Source organism: Monopterus albus, unplaced genomic scaffold, assembly GCF_001952655.1.
Source record: "Monopterus albus unplaced genomic scaffold, M_albus_1.0 scaffold113.1, whole genome shotgun sequence".
NCBI classification, from domain to species: Eukaryota; Metazoa; Chordata; class Actinopteri; order Synbranchiformes; family Synbranchidae; genus Monopterus; species Monopterus albus.
The window spans coordinates 464,219-481,449 of record NW_018127993.1 but is presented as its reverse complement, the minus strand read 5'-3'; the positions used below and the strand labels follow the sequence as shown (position 1 = coordinate 481,449).

Below are 17,231 nucleotides of genomic sequence, written 5' to 3'. Positions count from 1 at the left end.
ATATGTATTCAGTACAAATGAGAACGTAGCTATTTGGTGCAATACTGATGAGTAAAAATGTCATTGCCAGATGAATTTGTCCAGCATGCACGTTATGAGCTTTGGAAATGAACTATTTGTTTGTCAGAAGCTAAATAGTTCAGCACACTAATAATGATTTCTGTGAAATTAATCAAGGTGTTAAGTGACTTTAACATTAATTTAGCATTAATCAGCGTGCGCTTCCATTCCGTTTTAATCTGTCCTGACCCAAATTAATCAGAAGCAGGAAACACAGCCCCTGTAAGACTTCACAATCGAGCTTTTCTGCCATTTTTCCTCCAAAGATGAATTGACTATCACTTCACGCAATTAAAGGTCATTTGGAAGTGATGAGTCACTTCAAAAATCAACATCCGAAAACCAAAAAATCCATCGTGACTCATCCTGCATTCACTGCAAACATCCGCCTATTATAGCGCTCCTCAGTATTGATAACCTCACCTCCACCTATTCCCGGGCGACTCATTAGTCAAAGAAGTAATGATATGTCATCAAAGAGCAGTCGGCGTTCTGGCTGTGAGTGATGAATGTGGCTGAAGATGAGCAAGCTGTGATGCAGTACACATGTGATCTCAGCAGATTTGGTGTTTCTAGTTGGGCCCACAAAGATGCCCTCCATCTCTGTTTTCTCTGCACCCCCCAGGTTAACAAACTGCGTCCTGCCACCCAGAGTTGGACTCAGCTTTTTTTTTTTTTTTTGGCATAACAGTCATGTTGGATGTTTTATCAGAGCATCATCCTTATGCCAGACTCATTACATGGGTGCAGAGACACATAATAAAACGTGTCTTAATAAAAGCCAAGCAGGCCTCCAGAATAATGGCTCCCCACAGCAGAGTATGTGAAACAATCGGGTGGGGGCTGCAGTTGTACTTAACCTCATCAGGGTCCTCATTTAGGTGATGGAGGACACAGATGCTGAGGCAAGTGGCTGCCGTGGTGTGTGTTGTTTTCAATTTATGCGTGATGAAGTGAGTCAGCAGGTTAAGTTTAGTGAGAGATGATTACAGTTGTACATTTTATTATGTGAAACTTTTTTATTTCAATTCTGTATTAAAAGTAGAGCACTGTGTAATTGTTTTGAACAGTGTGAGATGCCCTTTATGAATTTTCTTCAGGGGTTTTGGTCAGCAGCATTTGCTTCCTCCTAAATTGCCTTTTCCCCTTAACATTGTCTTAGAATAAAAGTTGTCAGCAGAATTAAGTGGTGCACAGGAACCCCCTGAAAAGTGACCTACATGTTTGAGCATTAGAAAACTTCAGTGCTTTCACACCGGGGTTGAGATCTTCCGCCCAAAAGCTTTTCCAAAGTGATGTGTATGCGTCTGTTTCTGTAATGGGCCATGCCATGGGGAGGTTTCCATGGTAACATGGCGAAGGCGCGAGTACGGCTCAATGCCGCTCTCTGGGGAGTATCTGGGGAGCTTCTGCTTAGTGGGAAATGATGATAATAGCACCGAGTGTTGGATAAAACTCAACTGGGGAAGACTAACCCCTTCATATTGCAGGAAAAGGAGACAACATTCATCGTCTTTTGCTGCCTTTTTATCCTCCCAGTGTCCCTAGTTACTGTAACACAGTAGGTTCCCTATTCATCTCTTTCATTTTTGTAGTTTTTATTGGATGGATTGCAGCTTGACAGGCACTATGTATAGTATAAGGCACACAGAGACACTGTCCTATGGAACCTCAGAGTTGTGAATAGTGCACTTTTTCTCTGCTACCCTAATCTATTCATTTAAAGCACTTAGTTTAATTGTACAGTAAAGAGTTGCCTCTGTGGCTGTTAGTTCTTTTTATTAATTTATTTTTATATGCATTTATTAATTAGTATTGAGAGGCAGACAGGAAACAGAGGGACCTGCGACAGAGCTGTGGGTGGCTGGAGTCGAATCGCCAACGTGGCGATCCCCAGCGGAGTACATGGAGCATTGTAACCACCTGGCTACAGCCTTCCCCCCAATAGTTGGGAAGTCTTATACAAATGAAAAATATCTGTGTACAGTTGCTTACACAGTGGCCTTAGGAGTGAACAGCAAGGGTCTGAAAGACTGTTTAGCCCCTCGACTCCTCTAGCAGTGAGAAGCCTCTGTTCAGATCAGATACCTGTTTGTACCCCACCAACACACTGCTGCTCTTTTCCCAGTGCTGATATGCACACACGTGTGCATGTTGTTCAGTGATAGATGTGGGAATGCCGCAGCTTAGAAAACACAGCTTTCTATTAGGTCAGAACTGGACAAGACTGAAAGTCTTTGAGCTGAAAATGTCACATGAATTCCAATCACATTACCCCCTGCCCGAAGACTTAATGAAGACACCTATTAGAATGTCATACTTCCTTGCTTGTGAATTTTGTAGAAAGTTTATTTGATATGTCTGAGTGAATTACCCACAGTCTTTGTGATAAGGAACTGCTCAGTAGACCGGAACCCTCAGTTCTACTTGGGGAGCACTTGGATATTTTAAACACGGCTGTGCTTTGAATAATTTCCAGGCAGAAACTCCTCTTCGGCAGGGCAATCTATTTTCCTCCACCAGCTTTAAGGTTTTGTCCTTGATGTCACATTGCAAAGTGTGTGCAACTGATATGAAATAAAGACATAAAGATCTGTTTTAAGAGGCGCCCGGGCTGCTATTTCCAGACCCTGCACACAAAGAGACCGAAGGTTGAGGCAGCCACACGGGGATGATTCTTCATGGCTTAAAGGGGCACTCCAGCAATTTATTATTGCACCTGAGGCACATGTGAGAGGCAGAATTTAACAAACGATCAAAAATAAAACTCTGAATATCCTGACCTTTAGTCCCCAGTAATGGTTAAACTCCCAAAACACTACATCATATATTTCCCATGATGCTGCCGGCAGGTGTTATTTATACATAGACAGTGGAGTGGACTAATGTGCTGCATAAAACATATAAGGAGCATTTTTGTACATTATTTGAGCTGTTTTGACTACTGGCCTACTCGTGTCTAAACTCCATCGTAGTCATTTTTATTTGTTAGCATTCTCGAGGTGGAGACGCGGCGCCTTTCATGTCCTCCTCAGACACATTGCTGGAGCACTGGGACAAACACCGGATGAGTGACTAAGAAAACAATTCCCCTGGTTACGCCTGTTGTCTCGCTCTTCCTCTCTTGCGCACTGTCCCTGTGTGTCTTCGGGGTTGAATCACATTTCTCTTGCTTCCCTCCAATGTGTCTCTGTCATATATAGGTGCATGGGCCCATGCACACAAACACACGCTCACTCCTCTGACACGCACACAGAGTCTGACAAATCCCCCTTCTGCCAAAAAGTCGATAAATAAATGCATTGTCTCTTCACTTTCTGCCGTTGGCATCAGCCTGTCTAAATTGTCTGAGAAGGCAGTGGAGTGTGAAATTGAGTTCAGAACTGAACGCCGTGTGAGGGGGCACAAGATGAGCGTATGTTTGCTTATTTATTCATATTGCAGCAGCGTTCAGTAGTGGTTTTGCAAGAAAGGGTCAGTTAAGCACGTTGAGGGTGCTGTTGGTGGAAATTTTTGTTTAAAGGAAGAGGCTTAGGTGGTGGCATTTTGTCCTTGCAAGGGGAGCAGTAGGTTATTCATCTAAGGGTAAATGAAGCTTTAAAGTGAAATTGTGCAGTTACCGTGACTCTGGTAAGTTTCTTATTTCTTCAGTCACTTGGTGCTGTGAACCAGGACGACTTCTTTTTGACATTCGCTATCATTGTTCTAAATGCCATCTATGATGAGGCTCAGTAGTTGCATACAAAGCAAAAAGGTAATTTTACTTGAAACACTAGGTAGAGATTGAATAACTTCACAGTGATTTGCTGTCTCCTATTTCTGAAAAGATAAATTTCTTTCCCAAAGCCAAAGAGTTCATGCACGAATAATAGCACCTGCCCACACTAATTTGCAAGAACAAATGGTTTTGCTTGAGAATGTAACTTTTGTGCCTCTTTCCCAAGATTTAATCAGAGGTATTACACAAACCTTCCCCTCCTCAGCTCTTTTCTTCCCATTCGGTGATGAATGTGTTGTTACCGGATGATGTATGTTTATAGATTGCCGAGGATAACTGCTGTTTTGAAGAGTTATAGCTTTCCCTCACATCACAGAAAGTGCCTCTGTGCAAAAATCATTCAGGGATTTCAGGTTTGCCTCTCAATTTCACTGAGCACAACACATGATAAATGTGCATTTGTTTAAAAAGAAAAAAACACATCCCTAAACTTTGCTCCCGGACTTTTTGACAAGGCTGTTTGAATGTCAGTCCCCATTACAGAGTCTGGCAGTCAGAGGAAAAATGATTCACATATTAATTTTTTTTTTAAGATTAGCTGCTGTGGTGTCCTTCGGTGTCACCAGGACTGGACAGTGTCCATCCTCCTGGACGTTTTTCATTCTAGAGTGACAGAAATTGTAAGAGCAGCATAAATCTAATCACTATCTTTGCATTCTCAGCATTATCTGTAAGACCTGTCGAAGAGGTCAGCTGATAGCAGAACTTCTGCAGAGCTTGTACACTCAGTTGGCAGTTTATTAGGTACACCTGGCTAAAGCTAATGCAGTGTAAAGCAGCAGCCCTGCAATTAACCCTATTCTAGAGGGTGATCATGTGCAGCTTCATGGGCATGGGGGGAGCAAGAAAATCTGACTGCCCACCCCTGGTGCCGCCCCTGCCAGATTCAAAATACGGTGTTTGTCAGGATTATTGAATGTAAAATTAAAAACAATAACAAATTGTTGCCTTCCATGCAGCTAATATTTTTCTGGTGCTTTATAATTGATATTGGTCAAATTAGTTTGATTTTATATCATGCATGCAGCAAAAATGGTATGAAAATAAATAACCACAAACACGACAAAAGCATATGAAATTTAAAGCTGCTCATTTGGAGAAAACAAACCGTATCTTAACATGTAGTCTCGCAGATGTGTTGAATGTGCTTCCCTCCTCTTCCAAATGTCAGTCAGTGCAATAGCGGGAAGCCAAGGCAGGAATGTGTATCAAAGCCACCCAGGCATCCTGTTGCATGCACACGATACAAACGAAACCAGGTCCCCTTGTTATCTGAATTCATCTATATACCCACTAAACCTAGACTGATCTGCTGTACTTTGAAAACTTTCTTTTCACATTGGCATGTGACTAAATACTACAGGTGTCTGTTCCTCAGCTTTCTTGGTAATATATTTTCATTTGCTATGTTGAACATGATGTAGCCTCTTAAATGATTAAATCACCACCACGGCTGTATCAAGTCTGACTATGTCGGAATGGAAAAAGATAACTCATTTTATGTTAATCACAGTACCTTAAGGACATATTGGCCTATTATCTACTTTTAGGCATCTGCACTAATTAACTGAGTGAATGCATAATTACTGTCAGAATAATTAACATGTTGTTTGGGCCTGTCTTTAATTTTCAAAGCACTGCTAACTTCTGTGGCCACCTGACATGCACACTAGCAAACAGGAGTTGTTTGCCCTTTTCTGAAATGCGAAGTTGTTGTAATGTGCTTAATGATGTAATTAGCTGTAGTCTGCATCCAGGGCGTTAATGCATGTGACTGTTGACGGTGAACGCAGGATATATTCATCCTGACTGCCTTGAGGCTTGCTTTTGAGGCATGATATAGAGTAGCTTGTACTTTGCTTGATCTTGGTCTGTTTACCAGACACACTTTGCTGTTAGTGTGAGAAAATGCCATCACTTTGCTGGAAAAGCCCCGCCTGCAAATGTCACACAGCCTCCACAACAATCGCCAGTGTTTACGTTAACCTTTAGTTGACTTGACTACACACTGTAAGTAGATTTAAGTTTGCGGAGTGTTACTGGGAATTTATCAGTACATTCTTGCCAGCCATTTACACTAAATTTAAAGTCTAGTCTGCTTTCTTTTTTTGTGTCTTTGAGTCTCTGAAAGCCGTCAGCTCTATAGACACCCGGCCATTATACTAGTGCCAGCCAGCAGGTCCCTTGAAGTTTGCTCGAATCAATATTTCAGTGCTGAATAGCAAGTTTGTTCGTAAACAAGAATAATTTTCCTTGACAACCTGAACAAGCGTAAAGCCAGTTAGAAGAGGTTTGCCCTCCTCAGAGCCCATTAAAAGGGTTTTAATGAGGGGAGAGTGGAAGGCAGCAGTAGACCCCCTACTAGCTTTTGATACAATGCGCTGTCACCTCATTAAATCCTGATGACATTCAGCGGTATTCCAAGACAGTCACGAGACCCGTGTGTGACTCCTGTGGACGCTTAGTTGTCACGGGGGGCACTGCCAGGGGGTATGAGGGTACCAGCTGGACTTGGTACCACAGCTTGGCCCTAGACGGTGATAATGACCTCCCTGTTTCTTGTTCACATCACATGCTTTGTCACTTTAAACTGCTCTGTAATGGCCTTTATGGGCTGCCATGAATTGTGCAATAAAGAGAGGCAGGAAGGCAACCCAAACAGAATAGTAAGCAAGCTGGGAAGTTGGCTAAAGAGGCCTGGTTGTGAGGTTGCTAATATGATGTGCCCCGCTCTTCTTGCTTATTGCAATGGGCCTCTGTTTTTTTTTTTTTTTTTAGAAGTTGAATTCTTTAACATTTTCTAGTCTGAAACGCATTCTGCTGCATGTGGCGCTAATGAACAAAAAAGCTTTTTAAATGTTGACAATCTGCAGAAGTTTAGGCACAAAAGAACTAATATTATTCTAAATGAGCATAACCTGCTTTTTTATTTTCCTTATTTTAAAAAAATCTGCCCAAAAAAAATTAGCTAACCTGCTATCACTTGCAAAACAGATGCTTTTCAGATTAGACAAGCACTGTACTATATTGTCATATCAAAGTGAAAACAGATCTGGAAATTAAAAGTTAAGTGTTTTGGCAAAACAAAGCAACAGTCCAGACACCTCAGCTCAGTTCAGCTTTATTTTATTTGTATGTGTAGTGCCAATTCACAGCAACATTCATCTCAGGGCACTGTACATAGTAAGGTCTAGCCTCCGACAGACGGTGGTGGAAAGTAACTAAGTACATTTACTCAAGTACTGTCCTTAAGTACAATTTTGAGGTATCTGTACTTTGAGTATTTTCATTTTTTTTGCTACTTTTACGTAGGTACTGCCTCCACCACTGCCGACAGACCGGGCTCTTGGTGGTTTGCCGTCTGCCTCGACCGGTTGCGGTGAGTGGATAGAGGAGAGAGAAAAGAAAAGCATCAGGACACGACAAACAAACAGTTACTGGACAGGTTAATGTGGCCGGTGACTGCTCATCAGAAACGCAGAGCTCTGGAGCCAGAAAGGTAAAGGGAGAGAGAGAGAGAGAGAGAGAGAGAGAGAGGACACACTATGGTGGAGAGGAGACGTACGTAGTTGGTCACATGTAATGGTGGCATATCAGTTCTAAAATGACAGGGATTGTTTAACTGTACAGAAATGCTGCAGAGGATCAGTTCTTTTTTATAATTGGCCAAAAGTAACTAATGACTAATTAAGAGCACTGTCAAACTTGTGCAGCTATCAACAAGCAAAAGTAGAGACAATCCTTGGCTTTAGTAAACAACACGGCAGCACTGTGGAGCTCATTTCTGATCTGAATCCAATTGTGATCATGTGACCTAAATATGAGACATGCGATCACAGATGGTCCCGTATGATCAGAAAAAGCTAGTTTGTGAAGACTTATTTTGCCAAACTATTACTTTTGAGGTCAAGATTGAATTTTCACCCTCAAATTAGTGATGCTTAATCATAGAACTAATAAGTTCCTGATAAGAAATTAGTGTTGTCCTTAATCCTGTACTCTGAAATACCAATTACAAGTAAATTCAACTTTGATTTTTTTTTCTTCACCCCAAATGTGACAGCAGGACTGAAGGACAAATTAAATACCAGTTTATCTTGCTTTCTGCTGAAATACATCATTTCCAGCTGAGACACATTTGATAAATTGCTGTCTGGAGACAAGAAAACATTTTAGTCTGCTAGCTTTGTCTCTACATTTTGTGAACAATATAATGTTGTTTTTGTTTGGAATATGTAAAGTGCCCCTGCTCCTCGAATTAAGAGCTTCTCGGCTGTAAGCGAAGCCGTTGCTGAAAACAAGCATGAGAAAATCATGTCACCCTTATGAACCTATATTGTTTTTCAATTTGAATTAGTGCCTAAATGAAGAATTTGGATACATGCACACAATCTCTTGGTTTATTGTCCCAGCCCTTTCTGCAGTTGGTGTTATTTTAATCACAGTGATGTGCGGTTTAAGCAGAGTAATGTAACTGCTAATTTTAACAGCTTTCATTTTTCATGTGACTCCAACAGGGGGTATACACATGAAGGCTGTATATTTTTATTTTTATTTTAAGATGCAATTTTTGTATTTGTGTGTGTTTGCTATTCAGGGTCTTGACACACTCGAGGCTTAGCAGCAGCCTACTTTAGATATGTTAGAAATGAAATGTAATCTGTCACTGTCACACTGTGAGCTTTTCACTACAGGAATAATGTATCAGGTCTGTTTGTAGTTTTACACGGCCCCAGGTTGTATACATGAAGATATCATAATGAGATATTGAGCTACAGCTGATGGAAAAAGTAATGGAAACACAAGGCAATATACTGTATGAATATTATTTACCTAGCAAGAAACAGGGCCACCCTTTGGCCCCAGAGCAGCTTTATTCTTCCTTGTAATTTTGTACAAGTGTTGAACTGTGTGTAGTGGGATGTTGAAGCATCCCTCAGGAAGAAAAAACCTCCAGTTCTTTGAGTGATGAAGGAGCTGGAAATCTGCACTACAGAAATTCCCATAAAGGATTATACCGGTGTGATTGGAGTGTTGGCTTATTTCCTGCCTTCCTGCACATTTAAAAAAAATCTTTTATCATGTTATACTCTCTCTTCCTGGTTCAGATTTTTTTTTCTTAAGTAAAAAAAGTTATTGGAGAATAGTTTTGAAAAGGAAACCAGTTGATACCAACTGAAATCTAGTTTTAGTTTTATCTCTTATGGGCTGTAGCTAATGAAGTGGGTCTATTTCTAATAGGGATGTGTAGTGAGCCCTGTATCTGTATTAGGGCAGCAAAATTATTTGCATGTAGAAACGGGCATGACAATCTTGTTTTTGTTTTTATAACACCTCTAATTTTAGGAGACTAAAATGTTAATATAAGGCTGCGTTACAGGGCTAACAGGCGAATGCCAGCCAAATTTCATCCTGGTCAAACAAACCCCACTGTATCTGTGTCTTCTAAGTTGAAATAGCAGCACAGGAGCTTTGCTCAGATAGCTATAAATAATGCTCTGTTTCTCCAGTGTGATACCTACAACCATGTGACACAGGCTGACTGAGCAGTGAGCAGTGTAAACTAGCTAGTAACTACACTGCCTGAGCAGCTTCACACACTGCAGGTCCAACAGGAAAACAAAAGAAAAGTAACCTTATAATAAACTCCCTCAGCAAACCAGTTAAGGTAAAAAATAATCAATGAAGACAAAATACTGGCGTAGCAATGTACTATATTTTAATCAGGCTGCGTAGCTCCACTCTCTTACTGTCTACGTCAGCACAAACACCCGCTTTGACTTTTTCTTTTTTCTTCCTGAAAACAAGTCATTTTAAAAACATTTGCTCAAAATAAATATTTGTGAAAGCTGCCTATTTGTGCTTTTTTTGGAATACAGCTCTAGTTTAGAAGCTTTACACGGTATAAGATTGAATTGAATGAGAAAACTCTGCGCACACTGTCCTTCAGCCTGGACATTAACGTTCTTTAAAGATGTGAAAGTTAAATAATCATTTTTTAACATAAGTAACTAGATTACCTTTGCTACTGTAACTGAGTGGATGGGAAAACAGTACATCCCAGTAATAACCTCAATGCTAGAGGAGGTCCCATATACAGTACGTTGTAGTAGAGAAACTGAAAAGGATGACGTTCCACAGCAAAGGCAGTCTTTGCCCTTTCTTCCCTTCCCTTCACTTGCAAACATTGTAAAGCACTGTGGTATCGTGGGTAAAGGTGAAATGTTCCTGCAGAGAAGTCTGTTGAATACTATTACATGGCACATGTTCTATGACAGTTTGCGCGTTGCTGCTCTTGAACTGGTGTCAGTCTGACCTTCACTTTTCAGTTTTATTCAGATAGTGTACTGTTGTCCTGCAGAGGGTTTTTAAACTGCAGGGTGGTCTGAGAACAGATAAGGGCTGCAAGGCAAAGGCAGAGCGTGGCAGCGGGCCAGCAGAGAAAGCAAAGCAAGGCAAATTTATTTGTACCGCATCTCTCAAACACACAGGCAGTTTGAAGGGCTTTACCCAGGGTGAAGAGACTGAGGCTGCACGTCAGACACATTTACATCATATTGATGTTTTATTTTTATTTATCCTTCATTTAACCAGGTGAAAGCAAAGTCACAGTTACAACAGTAGACATAAACAATACAAATTAACAAATACAAGTGACTCGCACTACAGTAAACGCAACATCCAGTTATGTTGTGTTATCTAGTTATGTTATAAAATCAAGGTCAATACAGTTTAGATGCATAAGTACAACTTTAAAACAATCAGACTGACCAAGAGTGATGGACCATGGTCCTTTTGTACATTATTCCAGGAAGAAGGGGCAGCGTTATGTAGCATGTGTTCTATACAGTATGCCTAGTGTAGTAATGCTAAACATTAAAGAAAGACTATTAAAGCAACAGAACTCAAAGATGAGAATAGCAAGAGGCCTGCAAGCTAATCTGTTATCAAGAGGTAGCAGGTAATGAGTCAATATTACAAATTTGTGCCCCTCTAAACCTGCATTAACACATTTTTTGGACACTTGGGAAGCAGAAACAAACTGCTATGACAAACTTGTTAGCAAACAGCCTATTTACATCTTCAGCAGACATGGAGAGATGTTCTCATTTATTCAGAGTTGTGTTTTTGTCTACATGATGAATGTAAGTCCAGTTTTCACTCCTTTCAGCTCTTGTCTCTAACAACTCCTGATGAAAATACTGTATCTGGCTCTTTTTACCCTAAGTCCTCCACTATGTAGCAGTGAGTTACTAACTTTTCAGTCTGCTATAGATTTTTTTTTTATTTTTTTAAGAAACAGCTGCTTTTTGAAACATTGGCTAGCATTGTTGAATTTCATAGTCTGAAATCAAAACAGTGAGCTGAAAGCCACAAAAATGAGACTGTAGAGGCAAGTGATAATTCTCTGTGGGTTTTTGTAATTGTGTAATCTAATTTGAATTGTTATATATCTTGTATATAGTATACTGTATTATATATGCATCTACTGTGTATATATATCTTTTACACACTGATCAGCCATAATATTATGACGACCTGCTTAATACTGTCAGTCCATGTGGCAGTTGGTTGGTATAGTAAGTGGAGTCTGCAGCTCCCTGTGCATCTTCTGTGAATCTGTTTACTACCATAGTTCTACTGTCAGGAACAGCACAGATTTGTGTACCACTGAGTGATAAAAATATATAAAAGAGGTGAAAACTGTGCTTGTGTGAACGAGTTAGAGGGATTGTTTTTGACCAACTCAGCAGCCTCCCCACTCTAGGTGTGATATCACCACTATAGCTGCTGAATGTTCCTCTTCATAGAGACCAATGTACAGTATTTCTCATTTTCAGCCATTTGACCATAAATTCAAACTAATTTTAGTCATTTGAAAATAATGAATGAGATTTAAAAATTTAATCTACTGTAGGTCAACCTCGTCCTCCGTGAGCCTTGGGCATCCATGACCCTGTCACCGGTTCACTGCTTGTCCTGCCTTAGACACTGTTGGTAGGTACTGACCACTGCAGACCAGGAACACACAACCTACAGTCTGGGACATGCTCAGACCCAGTCATCGGCCATCACGGTCTGGCTCAGTCACTCAGATCCTTACACTTGCCCATTTTCCCTGCTTCCAACACATTATACCCCACACACTGACAGGTGCCACTGTAATGAGAGAATCGGTGTGATTTCCCCTGTCAGTGGTCAAAGTTATGGCTGACCAGTGTATATAAATCACTGATTGTAGCCACTTTGACAGACTTTAAAGTTGTTGCAAGTGATATAGTTTAAGCTCATAGACTAACTTTGCTACTTATTTGCCTCTCTTTTTCTGCTCTTTAAAAGTTAATACATAGCCTAAACTGACATTTAACAAAATGTCATTCACATGTGTAGCAGTCTTCAAAATTGCAATTAACTTAATTAAATGTCCATTAACACAGTTTTGTTATTTTGTCCTTTATGCATAACAGTTGTGAATTTGTTTATTAGCTCAGTTTATAATGATTTTTCAAACTTATTAATTGATTCATGCAGCTTGCAGATAGTTACTCACAGGAGAGTTGAGTCTACGAACTGTCCTCTGTCTAATTTCCCTGTTTACATTTATAACGCTGTCTCCGTTTGACAACAGCCATTTGCCACTTTGCATTTGTCACAGCAATTATGACTCAGCTTTTTATTCCCATTGCTTTTCAGTCATCTGGACAAAGACAGAAGGAGCAATTTTTCATACCATTCTGCATGCCCACTTACAGTACTCACTGACAGAGGCACTGTTGGTAATTAGACTACTATTACTGCCTGCCAAATTACTGATTGTTTTCCTTCAGAAGCTCCAAACCATCATATGCCAGTGAGTAACTGAAACGGCTTTGTCCATGCTGGGAGAGATCCATAATTGATATTGTGGATTTTGTTTGAAATATGGAACTTGGCTGAGAACCTGTTCCTGGCTGCTGGATAGTTGATAAGCTTCCTGCCCTTTTGTCAAGTTGAACATACTGTAAAGGGAGAGAGATGTACCCCAGGGAGCAATGAACAGCTAAACAGATGACATGAATCTGAGCAAGGGTTCCAATGAACCTTCCTTGAACTGGAGAAGGCCGGTGATCCATGGCCACATCCTCTCTCCTCCTTTTCTCTTCTTCCTTATAACTCATCTCTCTGCAGCACCACGCTATTTCTCTTTTATTCATTTTACCAGCTCCCTTTCTTCTCCGAAAGAGCCAAATGCAGTAGTAGTTCTTAAACTAAAGTCACTAACAAGGTGCTGTCACGAGACAGTGCCACTCTGCTGCTTTTCCCATCATGTGGGATTTTGGTTTGAAAGACAGCAGTTCATTTTCCAATGTGTGGGCTTTCGCTCCTACCATCCCCTCCTCTCAATCCCACTGCGGCTGACCAGGAGCGTTCCCAGGCCAATGGTTTGATTTATCTATTCTGCTCAGGCAGTAAGCAACAGTAGACTACATAAAATGAAAATCCCCCTACCTTCCAAGATACACTTTGCTTTTAGCCTGGAGTTTCAGTCTTGCCAGTGAAAGAGTCTATGAGCCTGTGGTTGTTTATATTAATCTCTCCATGGCAAGCGCATAAACTGATCTTGTTGCTTTTAAGTGAGAGTCTAGTAGCCTGTCAACCAACTAACGTATTTTTACTGTAGAAGTACATCATTTTGTACATGACACAGTGGAACACTCATCCATTTATTTAGGTATTTTGTATAAGAAGGTAATTTGTTCATGATCATTCTGACAAAGGCTTGTTATGGAGAAAAGAAAACAAGTTTATCTATGCAGACCTTTATTGTGCGCAACTGTGTATCACCAACAGGGGGCAGTGTAGGAGTTCATAATGATGCCACCACTTTGTTGAAACAGCCACAGCCTGTCTGTCCTCTCAGATGCACAAAGGAGTGAGGAGGTATTGATTTACATATCTCACTGGTGTCTTTAAAATACTTTTCAAACACTCGTGAGCTCAGTGCTTTTCGGTCTGTTTGCTTCAAGGTTCAGTAGCCCTCTCCCTAAAAACGAGCAGGAATTAGCTTGTAATTTGTCTGTTGTTACAGTCCAGTGAGTGCAGGCTAATAATCACTAAAATGCATCTTAAAATGCTTGCAAAACTGGTACTAAATCATTCTGCTAAAACATCCTGTTCTTTAAAACGAAGCTATTACCATTTAATTCATTCATTTAAAAGGTTTTTTAAATGTTCAAACAGCAGGTCCTTTGGCCAGTGAGCTTAGATGTTTGTGGTTTACCTTGAGGCAGCTGTAGTATTCTGCCAGTACTCTTATAAAATAGTTTGTTTGCTATCAAGATCTCCTGCATCCATCTTTCATGTAGCCTGTACTTTTTATGTATAGGTTTTAAAATAAAGATAAGGGCAGTAATACGGTGACTGCATGTCCTCCCTTTGTACTGAACTCAGTGCCATTTTAAGACATTTGCTTATTACTTTTTAAGCTAGAACAATTATATATTGTGTGCTGCAGTAAATCTAATGGAACAAAATGGCAATTGGGACTTTTTTGGAGTGAAATGTTGTCTAGCCTGTTTTGGCTCTGGGTATTGTCTCAACTTCAGCCTGCCTGTGTTTCAAATATCTGTTGCTCCCCACCTGCTCCACCTCTGTCTGTTTTCTTCCCAGCAATATAAACAATTTACAGAGTGCATTAAGTAATTTATAACTTTTATCAACCTCTATCGGTGACCGCGGAATTGGAAACAATATTGACATGCCTCTGGCACAGCTTTATGTAGGTTAAAGATGGGCAGTAATATAAAAGTGACAGATTAACAGTGGAAGAAGGAAGCTAGCTAATTACACTAGTGGCCCAGCAGAGACATTTAGTGACCATAATAATACAGCTTTGTCTCTATTTAGGACTTTAATATGGTGAAGAAGTTGTTGGTACTGATCAACCCAAAGCCCTGCAGTTATACAGTATTTTTCTGCCATTTCAAATCTGCTCAAATGTCTTTACATTTCTAAGTTGTATGATAAAGGATTGGTACAGATCCTCTTGTATCCTTCATGCCCTCTGGAACTTGTCTTGACTCTGAGTTGATTGCACCTGGTTTAGTGACTCACACATGACTAAATTACACTTATTGGCAACAGCCCTGAGTGATTCCTAAGATGATTTGTTGGCATGAGAAATCTACACCTGTCAGTGCTAATATTTAATGTAAGCAGTGCCTCAGGGTGTCCCCAAGTGTTTCACAGTTTGGAGTAAAACCCTAGAGAAATGTTAGACTGGTACAATATTTTCTCATAATACTGCCTAACGGGCACAAGCAGTGTATTTAAGTGAGATACTATGTTGCGTAATGATGATTTATGAATAGATAATGAAGTATCACCTTAGCGTCTGGCAACATATTTAGCCTTGGATGCACTGGAAGCTTACCACAATTATTCATCTAATGTAAATCTTAATTATGGACTGAGTATTGAGTTGAGTTTTCTGGGTGCCACAACAGCCAGATTATTCATTACCTGCCCATTACATATTTAATCGTTGTTAATTGTCAAGTAACTTTAATTATCTACAAATCAGTCATTACACACATTAGGGTTCAACCCGTGAGGAGCTTTTTCCCTTTAACATTTGGATGCTTTCTCAGGCTCGCACTCTTCAATTTCCATGTAGTAGCACAGAAGTACAGTACTTGTACTGAGAAGTACACTTTTCACACATGTAAAATAATGGGCACATAATTGGCTCTTGGTACTTGCTGTACCTTTGAGGCCACCTTAAATGTACAAGATTGCGGTGGGTATCAATCACAGGGAGGTGTAAGATGTACAAGAGGGGTTGTAAAACAATTCACAGGATATGAGAACAGAAAAAAAACATACATGAACTAGGAAAATGCTTTTTTCAGTCACTTCTGATATAACTTTTCCTGAAGAGTGTGAGCAAAAAGAAGCATCTGTGATCCTGTGTCATAGTGGAACTTCAAAATTGAGACATGGAACTTATGCTGTCCCTAATTGGTGTCCTTAATCTGTATTAATATATGTCTAGAGCAAACTTTCATTGCTGAAATAGCAAAATATTAAATATTACTGGAAATAAATAGTGTTACCTGTGCTGTAAATGCAGTATATTCCTCAGAAATTTGTTTGCTGCTGGCAAAAAAAAAAGTACTAAGATCTGGAGGGTATTTTTACAGGATGCCCTCACCACTGATGGCCCAGCCCAACCTCTGTTGCTTTTTAAAGCGATGCCTTAAGATACAGTGAAAATCATTACTGGTATGTTATGAAAATAGTCACCAGGAAGCAATTATACCCTAATTGAGAGTAGAGCTGGAGCTTTCTCCAGGCGTTTTGTTTACATCGCTTTTTATCAGACATTTACGGGCAGGAAGCCTCATGAAAAATTAAGCTACAGCACAGTGGTACTGTAGTGAGAGAGTATAGGCAGACTGGCTGGAGGATCACTTCTTCTGACTTCCTGAGTCCACAGGAAGCTCCATTTGGGGGATTAAGGACACGCCATTCCTTATCTGTAGTGCAGAGCCCTCCCCCTTTAGCCTGCTGATACTTTCAGATCTGGACCTTGTTGCCTCCAGCACTAGATTGGCAGTCTATATCCCCTCCTCCTTGTCTCTTATCCTGGCTGTTCTCATAATCGAATAGAATGCAACAAACTGCACATACTCAGGAAACTTCTGTAAACCCACAATCTTGGTGTTATCACTCTGACACAGCTAAAAATTACAATCCTTTTTTTCCCCCCAAGTATGGAGAGGCCACTGTGTGAAAAGAAAAATGGCTGCAGGGCCTGTTCAGCAGTTCAGGATTCCCAGTAAATAAAATGAACTTTGGAGTTTTTCTTTACCTCAGCATTGTTTGGAGGCTCCGTCATCAATTTTTGCTTTATCGGGATACAGGAATACACTGGTGCTCATTGAATATACATTATAATAGGCATCATTAAACATAAAAAATGCATTATTCTGTTTTCTGCCACTCTGTACGTGCTGCATCATTGAAACAGCATAGCACCCAATTAAAGCATTTAATTGATTTTGCAAGACATTAATGCAAATGAATGTTTTAGCAATAAATACAAAAATAAACACTAGGTGGATTATTTTCCGACACATTAGTGAGATGATGATGTCTGGTGTCTGCCAGTGCTGATTTAGTGTAGAAGTAGGATTTAGGATGAGTTGTCATATGTACATGCACAGGCAGTTTAGGAAGAGATCCCTTAAATCAACTTTCTTGATAAATTGCTGGCGGTTTTTTGTTAGTATGTGCTATTTCAGCACTGTTACCGTTCATCTGTCACCAGCATGACTTTGGCCATTTGCTTCATAATTTCATGTAACTGTCATTTAGGCTGCTTCTTTTTTTTTTTTTTTTTTTTTTTTTT

The 17,231-nt window shown here is 40.1% G+C and overlaps 1 long non-coding RNA gene across 2 annotated transcripts in view; it reads left to right on the top strand.

Moving 5' to 3' along the window:
* Positions 1-7,156: 7,156 nt before the first annotated feature.
* The window catches only part of LOC109966521 (uncharacterized), a 93,744-nt gene continuing 83,669 nt past the window's right edge, over positions 7,157-17,231 (top strand). For both annotated transcript variants that reach the window (XR_002275782.1, XR_002275781.1), the window contains exon 1: positions 7,157-7,337. This is a non-coding gene — a long non-coding RNA (uncharacterized LOC109966521). The remainder of the gene's footprint in view (positions 7,338-17,231) is intronic.